Source organism: Leuciscus leuciscus, assembly GCF_965113295.1.
Source record: "Leuciscus leuciscus genome assembly, chromosome: 3".
In the NCBI taxonomy this organism is placed as follows: Eukaryota; Metazoa; Chordata; class Actinopteri; order Cypriniformes; family Leuciscidae; genus Leuciscus; species Leuciscus leuciscus.
Window position 1 is genome coordinate 56,731,685 of NC_138727.1, and position 17,727 is coordinate 56,749,411.

The following is a 17,727-nucleotide window of genomic DNA, read 5'->3' on the forward strand; positions in this document are numbered from 1 at the left end:
AAAGAAAGGGGACCTCAAAGAGGTCAAGAACTGGAGACCAGTGTCTTTGTTATGCACCGACTACAAGATCCTGTCGAAAACCTTGGCCAACAGATTGAGGGAGGTATTGGGGCAGGTCATCCATATAGATCAGTCTTATTGTGTACCCAACAGATCGATAGTGGACAACATATCGTTAATCAGAGATGTTTTGGAAGTCTCTAGACTCTTTGATCAAAAGGTTGGTCTGATTTCACTGGACCAAGAAAAGGCTTTTGACCGGGTGGAGCATCAGTTTTTATGGCATACTCTTGAGGCATTTGGTTTCCCACCTGAGTTTGTTGCTATGATTAAAGTGCTCTATAGTGACATTGAAAGTATATTGAAAGTCAATGGTGGCTTATGCAGTCCTTTTAAAATTCAAAGAGGTATAAGACAAGGTTGTGCCCTATCAGGCATGCTGTATTCAATAGCTTTAGAACCAATGTTAAATACAATCAGAGTAGAGTTAGATGGTTTTAAATGTGAAAATTGTTTTCCTCCTGTTGTAAACTCAGAATCGAAGACCAGGAGACTTGGTTGTTTCTTCAGCAGGATTGTTTATTGAAAACACGAGCTGTCGGTAGCTGCAGTCACCAAGTCTGAATCAGTGAAATGTTCTCTTACAGTTTATATACATTTAGGGGCAAGAACCAAAAAGACAGGTTTAGGAACCGGTTCTAGACTGAGAGCGCTGCCCACCCTAATTCACTCAGCATATCTATTCAAATGCTGAGACCCGAGTACAGGACTGGCAGGACTCTCTTGTTAAAACACAAAATCCGAGAGCCATTAAGAGTTTCAGTAAAACAGGACTGACCGGAGTCTTTTGCTAGAAAACTCTGCTAATAATAATTTATACCTCCTTAACATGCTAAATTCAATGTAAACCTAAATGAAACATTTTAATAAATTTGGAATCCCACACACCGATAAAACTGTCAGCATATGCTGATGATATAATGGTTTTAATAAGTGGGCAGAATGATATTAATAAGTTAGTTGATATTGTTAATAGTTATGAAAAATGTTCTTCTGCAAAAGTGAATTGGGCCAAGAGTGCAGCATACTTAGTTGGAGAATGGAAGGAGGAAAAAATGTTATTGCCTGGCGGAATGAGCTGGTCACAGTTACCCCTTTTCCACCAAGGCAGAGCTGGTGCTGGTTCGGAGCCAGAGCCTAGTTTCAAATCGGTTCTTTGTTTTTCCACCGCCAAAGCACCAGCTCCGAACCAGTAAAACTGGTTCTTAAGTAGCACCAAATCATTGCAGGGTCTAGAATGGAGCCAAGAAAGAACCGCTTGCGTCAGAGGCTGGGGGCGGGGTTACCGTGGCCAACAAGACTGAAGAGAAACTTGTGACCGCCATTTTTAAATAGCAGCTAGTCGAGCTAATAGCAGCTCGATTATAATATCCGTCTATGTAAGTTACGGCGAGCTGCACGAACGCGTTGGATTCGCCGTGTTTGGATGCCGATTTATTTTCGCAAACCCATGAGCATCCATAGTAACGCAACGTCTATTATTGTTGATGCCTTGTTCGAGATGCATCGGAGCAACGTGGACCGATCAGAGCTGCGGGAGTGTTTGGAGATCGTACGACTCCTTGTGCTTTTTGATTGCTTTCGCAGTGCTTTGATTTCATGTGCTGATCGTTCTGCGAGAAGCCGATGCATCTCGAACAAGTCTGGTGTGTTTGTGTTTGGCGCTGCCGCACTAGCGTTGCTGGGCAACATGATACGTATGCAGTGACGTAAGATATAGCTCTGTTGTGGCTCTCTGGCCGGTGGAAACGCAAACCAGTTCTTAGTAAGCTCGTCAGTCGAACCAACTCCGAACTGGCAATAGCTCTAGCTCTGAACCAGCACCCGGTTCTTGTTGGTGGAAAAGGGGTAAGTATGGTTTAAAATACCTTGGAATCTTTCTAGTCGATAAAGTAACCAATAAGAAAAATTGGGAGAATATGTGTGAAAATGTTGAAGGAAGATTAGAAAGGTGGAAATGGATATTGCCTAAAATGTCTTTTAGGGGAAGGGCTCTGATCATTAACAATCTGGTAGCCTCCTCGTTATGGCACAAATTATCTGTTTTAGAGCCCCCTGTTGGGATTCTTGAAAAAATACAAGTCAGAATGATACGTTTTTTTCTGGGATAAATTGCACTGGGTACCTAGGGCTGTTTTATATCTACCGAAGGAAGAAGGTGGTCAAGGTATTGTAGACCTCAAGAGTAGAAAAGCAACATTTAGGCTACAATTTGTTCAGAAATTCTTATATAAACCAAACGTTTTGTGGACTGGTTTAACTTCTTGCCTTTTAGGTAAGGTTGGTGGGTGGGGTTTTGGAAAAAATCTTTTTTGGACGGACTGCAATAAATTTGATTTTGGTTTTATTTCTCCTTTTTATGAAAGTGTGAGAAAAGCTTGGTGTGTGGTGCAAATCAGAAGATCCTTGCCCTACAAGTCTTTGCAATGGTTTTTAGAAGAACCTCTGATTAATGGTGCACGTTTGGATATATGTGACGATACAACACCTTGGTTAAAACAGGTTTTAACAAATGCTATGGTTGTGAAAATGAAAAGCCTAGTGGAAGTGGCTGGTAAGACTCTGGACAATACTTTTGCGTTTGCAAATAAACTGGGCATAAGATCAACAAGGACAATTTATCTTCTGTTGAGAAAATGTAGAGAGACATGGAGTAAAGAGGACTGGACTTTTTTATCATCACGAACTGTCCCAAATGAAATGGATCGCTTTCCAAGCATGGTTATACCTAAGACTGTTTTAGAAGTGGAGAATTCTTCAGTCACTTCAAAGAGTTCAGGAGATATTGTCTTTGATACAATGGCTGGTAAGAGTTTATATCAAGTGTGTGTAAGAGTGATGAATAAAGACAAATTACAACGGGTGGATACACCATGGAGAAACCATTTAAATGTTGGGGATGGTTTTAAGCCTTCTTGGGGTTCGTTTTACAAGCCACCATTGACTAAAAAAGTTGGAGATCTGCAGTGGCGAGTATTACATGGCATTATTGCAGTCAATGCTTTCATTTCAATCTTGAACCCAAATGTGCAAGATAAGTGCCCTTTTTGTATTAACAGAGAAACCATTTTACATTGTTTTATGCATTGTGAGAGACTGAAATCTCTTTTTGTTTTATTGGAAACTTTATTTTCCTCGGTCAATGAGAAGTTTACAATGTCTGTGTATATCGGTGGCTTTGAATATTGTACAAAAAAAGAGGAGGAAAGGACAGTTGTTAAATTTCATTTTAGGATAAGCTAAAATGGCTATATATGCTAGTAGAAGATACAAGATTCTTCATGACTCAAATTGTGTAGTTGAATTGTGTTTTAAAAGGCTTATAAAAGCAAGAGTGAGGCATGATTTGTTTTGTATCTATTTATGAAGAATGTGGAAAAGTTTGAAGACATTTGCAGTGTTGAAAAATTGCTGTGTTGGGTTGAAAATGATGGGTTGTTTTTTGCTGAGACTATGGGATAATTTAATGATGATTTTGTAATGGTTTTGTAGAATAAAGGTGTTATAAAATTTTAAAAAAAAATTCTCTCTCTCTCTCTCTCTCTCTCTCTCTCTCTCTCTCTCTCTCTCCTCTCTTCTCTCTCTCTCTCTCTGTGTTTGTGATAGCGTGATGATCGAGTCTGTCCCAAAAATACCTCTCAATGCGCCCTCGTGGACTCGCGCCAAGGGCCCTGTAGGTCTGCACTACATGAGGTCACCAAAGTGTGGACTCTGAGGAAGTCCACAAGTCCGGAGTGTGCCATTTGGGGCAGGGCCTTACTTTCTGAACCTGGACTTTCCACCTCTGCTGTTAAACATATTCAACTAAACGGCATTGGATTAACCATATGTAGTTAATTTAAGTTAATTGAAATAAATAATGTTACATAAATCTAACGTAACCTAGTTACGTGGAACCTGTTGACATAAATTTTTTTTATTAAAGCTAACATACCATTGTTGTGTTTTGCATGCTGAATGTTGAAGTCTGTGTGTGACTCAAGCATGGTCAATGATGTTGCCACAAATATAGAGGGATTATATCAACACAATTAAAAGTTTCACAAGGTTTATATGACATAAGTGTTAGCAAAATAAACTTTAAAAAAATAATTATTTGACATGAAATATAGTTTTGTATCATTCATAGATTGATAGGTAGATACAGAATATTTATTACTTGTCTTCCTTTGAACCCAAATAACTGATTTCTTGTTGCATCACTGCATCAATAGGAAGATAATTGCATTCATATAAATGAAGTTCCAAGAGCCCAACCAAAGGGAACACTGATCACCATAATTTCAAAATAGTCTTGATAGACTTTTCACTCATTTCCTCCAGTTCTACAGTTATTTTTCTGTTTACATTCACAGATTTCCCAAAATAATCTGAAATGTTCAATTGTATTGTTTTTTTTTTTTTTTTGTTTTTTTTTTAAAGAACATCACATAAGCTCACTTCATAAATTGGTGCTGATTTTCCAAAAATATTTTTGTCTAAACTCACCATTATGGTGATCTGTGTTATTTTGGTTGAGTTCATGGACCTTCATTTATAACATTGCAAATCTCTTCCTATTGATGCAGCAATGCAACATATAATCTGAGTTAGAATATATATATATGCGTACGAATGTTAATATTACTATATTTTACAACTTTGTAGCCAACATTTATGTCATAAGCACCTTGTGAATCTTAATTGGGTTGATATAATCCCTGTCTCGAAAAACGAGGGGTCTGAGAATGCGGGACTCTGGTTGCGGGACTGTAGATGCAGCAGGCTCAGAGTCTGCAGCTTCATAATGTTGAAAATTTCTAGTGACTGATCACATCTAAAATTTTCAATTAGTCTGACGTATTATTTCTCATTGAGCCAATGTTAACAGACTATTGCAACAAGAATTGCACTTGGGCCAATTTAAAAATTTAGATGTGACCAGTCACTAGAAAATTTTGACTTGGAAAGGTTAGAATTTTTTTTTACACACAGACTTCAACATTCAGCATGCAAAACACAACAATGGTAACAATTACTTTTTATCTAAAGTAAATTATAAAGTATTATTTATTCTTTTTAAGTTACTAGAACTTGTGTGTAAGTGAACTATACTATCTAAGCATTTGTCAGTACAACATACTATTCCTATTTCACTTTACATGATTTTTAAGGCAATCGGTTTCCATGCTTTTTTCAATGTCTAACTAATTTGATTTTACAAAAATAGATGTTAGTAAGATGTTAGCCTATGTATGAAAGATAATGTGTTCATTGTACTTCATTGGACTCTTTTTATTTCTCACAAAATGCGCTATTTATAATTTGTCGACAATGATTAATCTGCTGAATATGGATGAAGGTTTTCATAATCAAATGTCATGGTTCACTAGACTCCAGATCAGCAAATTGACTTCTGCTGAACAATTACAATAATGCAAGCAAGAATAGCAGAAAACATTTTCCAGTGCTTTACAAAAGTTGTATGACGAACGAAGTAAAAACAGAGAAATATGGAATAGTTTTACCGTGTTTCAGTGAGTCTCTCGTCTATCGGAGGTGAAGTGATGAAAACAGACTGAGGAAGCAGGAGGTCAGAGAATTTTCCTCATTAACTCTTAATTTTTACCTGCTTCATTTCGCCCTTTCTCTTCCTCATACAAAAACAATGACATTAAAAGAGAAGCCAGGAAAGGCAGAGGCGTAGACTAGGAAATGCTGGAACAATCACTCAATAGCTGTGAGAACAATTCAACACTATAACCCCCCAAACAGAATTTAGCAGCAACAACATCAACCGCTTCTACAAATGAGTGAAGATTAGCGGAGAGTGATAAAGATTTGCTGCACAAATAATGAAATCCACTGAAACAATATTGCTTTGAAAACAGCAGTGTTTTTGAAGTGTTGCTGTAACATCAATGACTCAATATGAATCTGATTTCAGTCTGTAGCTCCTAAAACATAAACGGTTTATCAAGTGAATCAATAATAATAATTGCAATGTAAACAGCAAAATTCCCAGTGTTAAATAAACACCCCTCAGTGTGTCCACACAGGGTGTTAAAATGAACACTGAATCAGTGCTGAAGTTAAATGATACATATAAGTGATGATTGGTCATTATTGAAGACACCTGATCTTAACAATCTGAATCACTAAAGGAAAGAGTCACGAGAACAGGAAAAAAAGAAACACAAGAAAAGTGTCTTCTAGCCACAGTCTTAAGGACATCTACATTAATCCGGATACATTTGAAAACAGCGTTTTCAGGCTTTTTCCGATGTGTCAGTGTGGAGGAAAAACTTGAAAAATGCCTGAAAATGCGAAATTCACATTAATTTAGTTTAGTGTGAGGAATTGTGAGTAGTTTAGTTTTCATGTGAGTAAATTCTGTCATCTTTGCAGGATTGTGATATGAAGAGTCAAAGTAACATTTTATCAACAGTGTGACAGTGGATAGCACATACCAGGCACAATGCCAGTATAAACATGAATATCTATTGGTACAATATGTGTCACGTGACTAATCTTACATCATCGTTTTCAAATACCTCAGTTTTGACAGTCCACACTACTCTCAAATGTATGCACTTTGGAGAGCGTTTTCATTAATAAAAAACGCTGTCTCAGTGTGGACGGACGGCCAAAACTGAGAGAAAATGATGTGTTTTCAAACGAAAAGGTGTAAGTTTTGACAAGGCCTTAAATGAAATCAGCTGAAGATAAAAGAAGACATTAAATCTCTGAAGATCTAAGCACTAACCAGATTGACTTTGTTTCTGTCAGACGTCTACAGAAGATCTTATTGAGAATTAACAGAGGTTTAGATGATGATGTTTTATTGAAAATTATAGTTTAGATTGATGTCACTAGTATCGTGAATATTGTTTGCTTTTGTTTCTGTCTCTTCTGTTACTGTGTTTGTCAAGTACAGAAAGATAAAATGTGGTCAGATGATGTCGGCTACTTTTTGATGGTAAAGATCATGTAGTATTAATAACTGATTTTATCCAGAGTTATCTCTTTGATTAAATTGGTGCTGGTTTTGTCACATTAGCATTCATTTGAATGCACATTATGCACATACACATTATATCAATTTGAAGAATAATACTGTAAAAAAATTAAAACATTGGTAACACTTTACAATAGGGTGCACTAATAGTTTAGGGCTGGGCGATATATCGCATGACATTGTTATGCGCATCTCGTCAGTAAAGCCGGTTCCTTGATTAGTAGTAAATCTTCATCACCTGCTTTCAGATGGAGCGGCATTTACTACAAAGAGCCGTAGTTACCTGACAAGCTGAGCCATATCACATTAATATCGCCAGCTTGGTATGGCTCAGCTCAAAAAAGAATTTTGTTTGGCTGCTGTATCTGAGTTATAACTGCCAGATGAACAAAGAAAAAAAGTGATTTGTTGGTTATATTATGACAATCATCATTTGAACTTGATCACTGAACTCATTAAGATCCTTATTTCTGACATAGATTTATATTGTTGGTTACAGCATAAAGAGTTTCTGCATAAATATCCAGATTTTTAGATATAATACAAAGAATTTCTTAAAAGTTGTTTTTAAAAATTTCTTTCTTCTAGGCACACACAGACATAAAGATTCAGTCTATGCATCTCAACAATGGTGATGAGCAGAATATTCAATTAGGAAAAGTAAATTACATAGACAATTCAGATAATAATTTATTCATACCGCAATGCATGAGAATCCATGGATTCTCATGGATTCTCCTGTGAATCCATGAGATTCACAGGCTGATTATTGATGTCTGTTTCTAAATAAATTCATTTGAAAAAGTGTTTTCAGCAGAACAATGTTTATTAAATAATTTGGATTATATGAAAAATACTGAAAATCATATGCTGTAGAATCACAGATCTGCTGCTATCAAGTTAAACCAAACTATCTCAATAAGTTTAGTTTTTCAGATCACAGCATGATTATGTCATAACATAACCAATACTATTAGATGACACTTTTATCTGATCATTTGACTGTTATAAATCAATAACAGCAGACAAACAAAATTTAAAACACATTTTTAAGGGTCAAGAGCCCAACTAAAGCACACACCGATCACCATAACGGTGTCTTACAATTTGTGATTTTCTCCTTCAGTGATTCTGCTTGTTAACATCAGGTGTCTTCAATAATGCTCAATCATCACTAAATTAATCACTTAATTATCTCATTAACTTTAACACTCTTGAGTGTGGACTCATATACACTCCCAGGAGTGTTAATTTAACACTGGAGTTTTTGCTGCGTAGTAAATGCCGCTCCATCTGAAAGCAGGTGAAGGCGATTTACTACTAATCAAGGAACCGGCTTTACTGACGAGATGCGCATATCAATGTCATGCTATATATCGCCCAGCCCATGCTTAACTAATGCACTGATAATAATGTGTTAATGTATGACTCGTGAAGAACTAAACCATTACACTGTAAAAAAAAAACATAAGCTTGAACAACAACAAAACAATCTTAGTACTAATTTCCCTTAGCTTTTTCTTGTTGACTCAACTTTTGTAAATAACAGTTATACGAAACTGAAAATAAGATGTATGTGATACAAAAAACTTTTAGTTGAGTCAACTTGACATTATTTGTTTTCTGGAGAGGTGCAAGTATTCTGTAACAAATCTTTTGTTGTTGAGCCAATTCAACATTTTTTGTCTATTGGAAATCATTTGGTCATCACCATTTTGCTGATGAGTGTTTCCTTTGGTTGGTCAGTTTGACTCTTGGCCTTTTGTGTGAGTTTTTGTGGTCTTTGTAACAGTGTTTAGCAAAAGACATCATTTGTTGCTAAGATAAAAGAAACCAAGATGCTCAAGTTTTCAGCCTCATAAACTAGGACAAATCACTCATCTTATTTCTGAACAAAATGCATTATTTTATCTATTAATATTTTACCAACAAAACTTTCTTGCTGCAGATCAGACATTCTGAATTGTGATTCTCAACAAGAGCTTCTGTAGGCGTCAGACAGAAATAAAGAAAATCTGGTTAGTAACGTAAGACTTGATTTTCCTGCTGAGACAAAAGCTCAGATCAAACCCCCTGCAATTAAACAATAAAACGCAGCCCTGGAGAAAAGATCTCAAAGAAAGAGCACAGGACATCGCCTTGCCCAAACTCAACTACTAATATATACATCCCCCTCTCCCTCCTCCCTTCCTTCCCCCCCACCCTGATTCAAGTCACTGGAAGTTCACTGAGAATGTCTTTAAATCACATCCCTGATAGCAGACCAACACTGACTCAAGGTTGAATCTTAACATTGATTTTTCATCAGGTTTGCACCCTGAAATAATGTTATTTCACTGATGAAAAATAGATCAATATGAACATAAAATCGTTATTTGTCCAACATTAATTAAATCACTTACTTTACATCGAATCAACATTGAAACAATAACAAATCAATCTTGCTTTATGTACAACATGATCTTAAATAAATCTTAAATAAATAGAATAAATCTTACTTTATTTCTATGCCGGTGAATCACGTCCGTTTTGACATCTTTCAAGCAGAGACGATGCAGGGCTGAAATTAACAGGGTTTTGAACCAAAAAGTCATTAACTCCAAAACAACTCAGAACTAAACAGCATTACCTTCTTCAATTATTACTAACCAGTTTGGTTTTATTTCTGTCAGACGACTACAAAAGTTCTTACAGAGAATTAACAGAGGTTTAGATGCACTGGCTGGGGGTTCCTTTGTTCACTAGACCTCTGGTAAGGTATGCGTGTCCATAAATAGGGAAAGACCTTCTCTTTTTCCCACGTGAGTTTCTTTCCTCCTCTATTTGGGCAATGTGTGGACCGCCCTAAGTCACAGTGAAAGCCAAGTCCTGCATGAGAGAACACACAATCCCTATATTGTACACTGTAAAAAATAATACATTGCTTTTATTGATATCTAATCAATAAAATTGAGGCAACAGATTACAAGCAATATTATTAATTAAATTTAACAAATTAGAATTGAGTAATAATTAATCAAATTAATTCCTTAAAAGCTAACCATTTAAAATGAGTAAAATTTACAAAATTTCTTATATTGCCAACATTGAAGACACCTGGTGTTAACAAGCAGAATCACTGAAGGAGAAAACCATAATTAAAGTCACCATTGTGGAGATCAGTGTGTGTTTTAGTTGGGCTCTTGACCCTTAAATTATTAACTTTAAGTTTTGTTTGGCTGCTGTACCTGAGTTATAACAGCCAGATGAACAAATAGAAAAGGTGATCCGATGATGTTGATTATATTTTAACATAATCAATATTTCACAATCATTTGACCTGGATCACTGAAAGTGAATACAAGGTCAGAGTATTTTGAGTCTCTTTTGCACTGATAAGGAAAAAAGCGAGCAGATCACGCTGGCGTGATTGCCGACCTCGGGGGGATTAAATCCTTAACAACTGATATAATAAAAACAAATATTTGTGTTTTATTTGAATGGTTTTATAATATCTGCATCACATATATTTCCCTACGAATGCCATCTTGCACCCACTTAGCGATTGTATTGAAAATAACTACTTGTCTTGTTGCCAGGACGATTGTTTATACAAGCTGGATTTACATTATCCCTTAAATCTTAGGACTTTTATTACAAACAGATAATAGAAATATCATATATTTTGTCTGTATAATACAAATAATAGGATTTTTGAGTAGGATAATTTTTTTTTTTAAGGCATGAAATGACTCAAGACTCGGACTCGTGACAAAAGACTCCAGTCTCGACTCGGACTCCAGCTTAAAGACTTCAGACTTGACTCGGACTCCAGATGAAAGACTTGCCAATTTAATTATGTTGATAATAGCTTGGAGATGTTGTGTAAGGAGCAAACAAACATCTCTGGTGTGGACTGACTAGATCATCTCAAGGGGGTTTAGATACACACTGGGGGAACGGAAATCAAACGGTGGGAGTGATTATGTTACAATGCTTTTTTTGGAGTTCAGTTTTGGATGATGCTGTGAACTATTAACCCGGTCTGAACCTGTATCGTCTCTGTTAATGTTTTACAAAGAAGAAACAGCAGCAGCTCTGACTGGATCAATTCATTCTCAGAAGACGATTACATGCCAGTCAAAACCTATGGAGTCAAAATAGGGCCATATATATCTGCAAAATAAAACAATGTTTTGCAAAAAAATAATAATTGCAAAAAAAAAAAAAAAGTATTGAGAATTTTTTTTTTGCTTTTTTGCAAGTAAAAAAAATAATTGCAAAAGAAAAGTTAACCACTGAGAGAAAAAAAAAGTTTAGCAAAGTAAAACTTCAGCAGCATTGACTTTGGTTTTACTGGGGCCATTAAACCTGAGAACAAAGAGGCCATAATAAGGTCAGAAAAAGTCTTATAACTTCTTTACATTTGAAACCTTGCAAACGGTTTTAATTTTGCTGCCTACCAGATATACTGATTAGCCACAACACTGTCTATATTATGCAAGAATTTCCTGGTTCTTTTTTTAGATCAATTGTGCTGCATGCAACTCTACGTTTGGTCCCTTTGTTGAAGCAAATCCGAAAAGGTCTTGAAGTCTACAATTTTGTGGACATCCTGGAAAACCATTCAGGACTTTGCCACCAGTTCTTTGTCCCTGATGTGGTGGATGATGATGATGATAAGGTATCAATAACTGAAAAAAAAAAAAGCCTATATCTTGTATTTCATTTTAGAAATGATTTCATTTTAGGAATATTATATATATAGGAAAATTATTATTTGCCAAGTTAAAAAATAATTGTCAAACACTTGTTCCTTACAAAAAATAATAGTAGAAAATGGATTGCTCTTAATACCTCAGTAATGGTTTCCTGTAGCTTATTGGTTAGATAACAGTGCTAGCATAGCCCAAGGGCTTGGGTTCGATCTCAGGGATTGCACATACTTAAAACAAATGTTATTATAGTAATAAAGTAGCTTTGGATAAAAGCCAAATCCATATGTGTATATGTACCTGAAAATGGATGGTTGTTTTTTTGTTTTTTTTCACAGGCTGATGCAGACTTCATCATGCAGAACATTCTTCCGAAAATGTCGGAGAAGGGATCAGTACGAGAGACTTATGAAACAGCTATAATCAACTTTCTGCAAGACTTTCTCTAAGAAATTGAAAGCTGTGCTATGTATGAACTGACAGAGTTGATTTAGTATAAATAGTAAAAAAAAAAAAAAAACTTCAGATTACTCAAATTAATGTTAAAATGTAATTGATCTAATTCAGACAATACCAACCCTAGAGATAACAAGTTCTTTTGCTTGTAGAGGATAACCCTGACGGAGACATCCTGCACTTAACTGTCCCCCGTGTAATGCAATGGCTCACTGGCCAGGGACACAAATGTCACTGGCCGGGGTGGCCTCCCCCTATTAAGCGTACCACCTCGAGGAGTTACCCAGAGACACCACGAGACCAGACAAGATAATCAGTATCAAACTTTGTATTTTTATTGAATTAAAATAGGCTAAATCCTAAACTAAAATCACAGGCTGGTCCGCCTCTCTTATTCGTCAGGCTGCGTGGGAAGTTCACACAGCGATTCCTCTTCGGGCAGACAGAGGTAAGTGATGGAGCAGAACACAAAAGGCTGCAGGTCAAACAGTAATCAAGTACTCACGCCAGGAATCCTCTTCAGTATGAACAGCTCAATAGACAGATAATGCTTCCTCTTCGAGTCAGGGAGTCAAACAGTAATGCATGAATATTCAACACATCCTCTTCATTGTCAGACAGGATGGAGCTGTAATCCTGCACAGCATACACTCAACACACAGCAGTTAGTTCATTTCAATTCGGCACTCGAGACCAACGAGTATGCCAACTGGGGACACGAGCCGACACAAATTTATTATATCCACACCTGTGCATACATCAATCACTTCAAGTGGTCACACGTGTTCACTTCACACTAAGCACTGCAACTCACAGTGAATAAGGTCTCCACTCGCGGTCCCAGCCAACTCCCTCCTCTCAATTGACGATACTGTACATCCAAAACTGTGTGGGAAGTGTACTATGAACACACAACTGGCGTTAGAGTCTTCAAATCGGATCTCAATAAATTCCGGGGCAGTTTCACCAAACTGTTGTACACAGCGGGTACTACAGGCATTAGGTTTCCTAATAAGAATTACAGATGACACTTAAAGCCCATGTTGCAGGTTTTTTTATTTATTTTTTAATAATATAACCTTGTATGAAAATACCATATGAAAAGTAAATGCAGGATTAAAAATTGTTTTGCAAGACATAAGGGCACAAATTTTATAGAAAACGTGACAGTTTCCTTGACCGTGTTGAAAAAACGCTTTTTTTTCACCATCGCGTCATATGACGCCACATGAGGGAGTCGTTCGCCGGCTCTGCGTTCGCTCAGTGCAGAGATAGGTTGGTATTCAGTTGGAGCGGTCATGATTCAGTGTGTTTTCGGTGCTTATTGTATTTCAATTAATCATCGTCGTGGTAAATGATTGTGAATTATGGCCTGTCAGGACATCGAGTCCACAGGTTTCCGAATAAGAAAAAGGACGGTGCGATCTTCCGTGCCTGTGTGCGTTTTGTGCCGGGTAAGAGACGGGACTTCACTTCTGCTTCTGCTTTGAATAACGCGGTAGTGTGTAGCATTCACTATAGACCGGATGATTATAATCCCGGCGATATGTGCACACTGTCCTGGCTCCTTCATCGGGTCGCCCGGTGACGGTCCGCCGTCAGCATGTGGTTCGGCCGCCGGCGGGAAACATGACGCTCACGGATCCGTCAGACATCACTTATTGTACATCTGTTTTACAAAATGTGCCTGTCTTAATTTAATTCATTAACATATCCTACATAAACTTGTAATGCATTTATGTGTTTGTTATTAGTCTGCAGCCACCACTTATTATTATTATTATTATAAATATAATATATTATGTTCTATAATTCATTTTCAATCTGTACAAACCGACTTTAATGTTTGTGTTGGCTGTTTCTACATATAAAGCTTTTATACAGTAAGACAGTTGTGATTGTGATCATTTTTTTGTATTCATCGTAACCAAATGGGTCAATTCAAAGCCTTTATAAAGTCCCTCTTCCTCTGGAAACTGTCTCCTAATGGCTGACACACACAACACATGCAGGTAAGGGTCTAAATACTAGCTTTGCTATTGCCTGATACATGATGATAATAATCTGTACAGTATTGTGATCTGAGCATAGTGTTATACATATCGTCGGCTAACGTGAATACATCTATAAGCTAACACTGTTCTCTTGCCCTGTTCTCCTCACACCACAACTCACCGTTGTTCTGTCTAACCCTGGCCTGTCCTGCTCACTTGGCTTCATATCAGGCTCATAATTATATGATATCATCATATATATCATACGAGTAAACATTTAGGCTACAATTCCCCCAGCTTTCCGAGCTGTCATTGCGATCCATTGCTTTCCTATTGTTTACTTTGACCGCTCTACCTCATGTTGCGTCACTTCCGGTTCGGCGGTTTTCAAATGCGGAAGTAAAATGTTCTCACAAAAACGACTCCAGAAGCCTAAATAGCATTTTATAAGTATATGTTTATATTTAAATCTAGTTCCTACATTATTTTTCTATACATTGGCTTACTGGGTACTCTAACCTGCAACATGGGCTTTAACTGCTTGATGAAGTAACATAGATCCACTGCCTCTCTTCCTCTGTTAGCATTATCTCTCTTTATGAATCCAGATCCATCAAAAACCGCTGATTTAAGACTCCTTCCTCCTAATGTGCAGTCTCTCCCCACTCTGTGTGACTCCCTCTCTCCACACAAACAGGTCCTTTTATAATCCCCCTCGCGAATACATGTCTCTCTCGCGGCTCAATCGCCGCTTGTTACACAGCTGATGCTCATTTCCCCATTTACTAAGCCCGGCCGGATTGTTTACACGGAAGGACCCGGAACCGGCTGGTGTTACATTGAAATCGCTCCCACAGGGAAACAACATTGGGCAAAAAATAGTTCCGCTTCACGTCACCCCGTGACACAAACCTCTTCTAATGTCAGAACTTAAAGAATTCAACATTTCTCTTCATTTTGACCATGATTGTATGCAGAGGATGCCAGAACATAAAATATGCTTCCCAGTTGTAAGTGCCTGTGCCAGAAAAATTGGGTGATTCTCTGAATTGGGTGCCTTTTGGGTCATACTTTTTTTCTTTTTTTTTTACCTTAAATTGTTATTTCTGATCATTTCATGTGATAGTGGATTAGTCAAACCTTTAAGAAAATATATTTTCCCACCTCAGGCATGAAATTCTAATCGATATTGAGTGTTTTTTCTTACTGAAAGTTGTTTTGGAGTTCAACCCCGTCACAGACCACTTGGACCCTGTTTAAATATGATTTAAAAAGATTTTCAAGTAAATTTTTGTAGAAGCTTTTCAATGAGATGTCCCTTGTTTGATATCATTTATTGCATGTAGAATTTTATTTTTAAATACTCACCATTTGAATACCAAATCAGGTCATGAAAACTGTATCTAACATTGGTCTTCATATATTATCACAAAATATGCATTAACATTAGGATTTAATTAGGCTTTCATATTTTTTCCAACTGTCCTGTAAATTCTGCACACAGCAAAACAAACATTGACCTAATTTGTCTTCTTATCACGAAAATATTAATAAAAACTATCAAAAAACAGGGTTGAACTCAGCATAACGGGGTTGAAAATGATAACAGGGTTGAAGTGATGATCATTATTTCAATATAGTATCATGGATTTCTTACCTGTAAAATTAATGATATCACATTCAATAACATTTTATTTATTAAAGTTGGCAAAAACAAACAAACATTTGAGTAAGTATTTAACATTAAATCAAAAGCATTAAGCATTAATTAATCAATCACAAACATCAATCGATCTTCGTCACATTTTTTATTATAACAGGGTTGAATCGTTGTGACAGGGTTGAATGTTTGACACTTCTTAGTAGATCACTCAATTGTAGACTTGTTGTATTGTGATGTGAACTGTCAGAAATAATCGATTATGGTATTTTATGTTCAATATTTTCAGACATCCCAATGGCAAAAACAGCAGCAAAGTCGCTATGTCGCTATTCCTCAAAGCTTCCCTCTTCTTCTGTCTTTTTTTTAGCATCCCTCCACATCTTCCGCTTATATCGTTTAGCTCTGTCACCCAGATTGCTTTTTTTATTTTTTTTATCTCTGTGTCCCTTTTCCACCTTTCACGCTCACTCCTGAGATTTGTTTCCCTTCTCTCTGCATCTGCATCCTTTCTTGCTCTGTACTGTCTTTGCCTCTCTGCTGCTGTTTTTGCCATTGGGATGTCTGAAAATATTGAACATAAAATACCATAATCGATTATTTCTGACAGTTCACATCACAATACAAGAAGTCTACAATTGAGTAATCTAATAAGAAGTGTCAAACATTCAACCCTGTCACAACAATTCAACCCTGTTATAGTAAAAAATGTGACGGGGTTGAATGTGACGGGGTTGAAGTTTTTGGCTAACAGTAGCTAAGACAGTTAGCTTAGCTAAGACAGTAGCACCTCATGACATTTAGGACAGCATAACATTTTAATGTTTTGCAAAACTATTGTTTAATTCTTCTTGAACCGTAGTTTACTATCATTTAGTCATATAACAGAGTTGAAATGTTGAGCCTGACAATCTTAATCTGACAGTAAAAAACATGAAATATAGGTAAGAAAAGATACTGACACATGCCTTTATTTGCAGCATGTTCTTCAAGAGACTTGTGTGATGTCACTGCCTGGATGTGATGCCACAGGGATTGATCCATTATTTTTATAGGGGGGTAAATAGTATGGCGTGACGGGGTTGAAAACAAACTGGAGGACGTGTATAAATATTGCAATTTCATATATAATTAATGTATTTTTTTATATACATGTATATTTTAGTTAAAGTAGACCAACATATGATTATATTAGCAGCAACATTTTGGTATTAATTGCACTTTTTATTTGTTTGATATTCAGTGAAAATGTAATGATGGTTAGTGAGGACATGCAAACATGCTTGTTGTCTACTACTTAGGCAACTCATTATCTTTAAATAAAAAAATAAAAAAAGCAATTGTGTTGCATTATAATGCTAAGGCACCTGGTTCTATTAATTGACAGCGTTAAAATGCATTTTGTGATTTCCTTCAATTGAAAATCTTTGAAGTATGTTTGGGGGACATGAAGGGCACCCAATTCAGAGAATCACCCAATTACATTTCCCACAGTACACATGGGTGACTACAGTTCTTTTAAATCAGTCATGTTGCAAGCCATTCAGTTTGACAACGGTTTTAACAGAATTTAAAATGCTACTAAATGTATGGAATTGTACATGTTCAGGAAAAAAAAAAACTTGTATGCATTGGTAAATGTTCTTATGGTTTTGAAATTCACTGTGTATGTGTAGAGAACACAACGTTACATATTGTAAAATGTTATATCTTAATGCATGTGTTAAGAGAACACAAGTTGTTATACAAGTCTTTTTCTGCTAATACAGAAAATAAAACAAGCATGCAATGTCAACTTAAGTTTGTTTTTTATTGAATTGGATGTTAATTTGCTTCTAAATGGATCATTTGGTCACTAGTCATTTC

At 36.4% G+C, this 17,727-nt stretch overlaps 1 protein-coding gene across 1 annotated transcript in view; it reads right to left on the reverse strand.

Moving 5' to 3' along the window:
• The window catches only part of LOC309493632 (hemicentin-1-like), an 82,505-nt gene extending 72,178 nt beyond the window's left edge, over positions 1-10,327 (reverse strand). The window contains exons 1-3 of the mRNA XM_082162778.1: positions 9,707-10,327; positions 9,556-9,617; positions 5,568-5,617 (exon numbers count right to left, since the gene is read on the reverse strand). The gene's annotated coding sequence lies outside the window, so the exon portion shown is untranslated. The remainder of the gene's footprint in view (positions 1-5,567; positions 5,618-9,555; positions 9,618-9,706) is intronic.
• Between the last annotated feature and the right edge of the window lie 7,400 nt (positions 10,328-17,727).